The sequence below is a fragment of the Chinchilla lanigera genome, unplaced genomic scaffold (genome assembly GCF_000276665.1).
Source record: "Chinchilla lanigera isolate Chin_1 unplaced genomic scaffold, ChiLan1.0 scaffold00036, whole genome shotgun sequence".
Classification (NCBI taxonomy): domain Eukaryota; kingdom Metazoa; phylum Chordata; class Mammalia; order Rodentia; family Chinchillidae; genus Chinchilla; species Chinchilla lanigera.
Genome location: NW_004955437.1, coordinates 576855 through 578713, shown reverse-complemented (window position 1 = coordinate 578713; position 1859 = coordinate 576855). Strand labels below are relative to the sequence as shown.

The 1859-nt window shown below is 62.9% G+C and overlaps 1 protein-coding gene across 1 annotated transcript in view; it reads left to right on the top strand.

Moving 5' to 3' along the window:
• Positions 1-365: 365 nt before the first annotated feature.
• LOC102005749 (tenascin-X-like) overlaps positions 366-1859 on the top strand; it is a gene marked incomplete at its 3' end in the record, with an annotated part of 15749 nt that continues 14255 nt past the window's right edge. The window contains 1 exon segment of the mRNA XM_013516899.1: positions 366-1610.

The window sequence follows — 1859 nt, the reverse complement described above, 5'->3', positions numbered from 1 at the left end:
TTCCCACTCCCTGCCACTCCCTCCAACCCCCTTTCCCACAATTCATTATTGACAACCATTTATCAGGTACCTGCTGTGTGGGGCTTGGTGCTTCTCTGGTGAGATGCAAACATACATAAGACACAAGGTCCTGCTGGGTGTGGTGGCACATCTGTAGTAATCCCAGCACTCAGGAGGCTGAGGCAGGAGGATTGCCTCAAGTCTGAGCCCAGCCTAGACTACATAGTGAGTTCAAGGCCAGGCTGGATTGCATAAGCAAGACCCTGTCTCAAAACAAAAAACCTACGAGTCCTCCAAGAGACTGAAATCTGATGAATCAAATTTCAGGCAATGGTTCAGAACCTGAAACTGTGTCAAGCTTCCAGTGGCTCCCCCAAACGCCCTGTAACCTCATAAACGTCTGGAACCCCATGTTCCTGTCTGACACCCCAGCATCTGGTCCCAGTAGTAGGCTTCCAGAACACCCCAGGGCTAGCCTCTGGGCCTTGCTTCTCTCCGAGGCCTCTGGGTCATTCTCCGGGCCAAAGGTACTCATGGCAAACACACTTGCTAACTAACGAGACCAAGACCTGGCTTGGAGAGGCGTATTCGACCCAGAACACTCATCTGGAGTCGAAGGTGTCGGGAAGGCCGCACACCGCTTTGCACATGCTTCTGTCCCTATGTGAGGCTGGTGTACCTTTTCAGCGCCTGCCCCATACCTGCCCGCCACCGAGGGAGGCTTACTCCCTGCCCCAGCTCTGGGGCGCCAGGCCAAGGCAGAGGAAGGAAGCTGTGTCCAGTTCTGTCCAAGATGCTGACTTCATCCTCCCCATCAAAGCCAGGAAAAAAACAGCCACACACACCCAGACACACGGACACACACGGGGACAGCAGGCGATAGCCCATGTGTGCTTCCATCCTCAGCCACGCGCTGTGCCACGCCCTTGCCCCGGGGCTGCACACCTGACCTGACGTGCGGGCACCGTGCCGCAGCCCTCAGGCAGCACCAGACGGCGGGCTCTGTCACTGTCACTGGTCACTTGGCTAAGGACCTCTGTGGCGGGGTTTGGGAGCTAGAGAGGACCTCTTGGGCAGCGCCTGGGTGGGTTCTCCTCAGCTTGATCATTGTCCTCTGGGAGAATCCCTTTCCCAGCCCCTCACCGGGCACCCTGGGGCGACAAGGCCTAGAACACCCGGGGCTTCCCTGGGACGTGGCTGCCAGCTGCCCGGTTCTCGGGCTGGGAGCCTGTCTGAAGGTTTGCCCTGTTCCCCAGCCCCTGACGCGGCTCTGCTCCCCAGGCCTCGGCTCCTCCGCGCCTCAGCATCGCCGGCCCGGGCGCCCAGCCCGCACTGGCCTCCTGCCTCTGCACAGTCCCTCAGGCTTCCCGGTCTCCCCAGCCTCTGCCTCCTTCCCACGTTTCCTGCACTTGCTCTTAGCCAAAAGGCCGTTTCCTAGTCCTGGTGTGCCGCGAGTCCCTGAGCCCAGCCCCACGGCCCGTTCCGGAGGTTTTGCTGAGCTGGGAGGGTGCGAACCAGCAGGAACCGCCGGCTAAGAGCAGCAGCCCCTGGAGGAGGCGGGCGCGGGCGCTGGGGAGCCAGAGCCAGGCGGAGGCGAGGAAGGGGCGCAGGTGGGAGCGGTGGGGCCGCGACGGACAGGGAAGGAGAGGGGCTCGGGCTCACGACCGCCTGGAAGCCCACACCTAGCGGCTAAGGAGCCTGCGGGAGGTCCCGAGGGCGGCCGGCGTGGGCAGAGGAGGAGGCGGGTCGAGGGACAGCGGCGGGAACGCCGCGCAGGGGACCGCGCGAGGACCGGGCACGCGAGGCCGGGCGGAAAGCGGGGTGCGCGGGAGGTAGAAAGGGGGCGGGCGGCGGCGGTG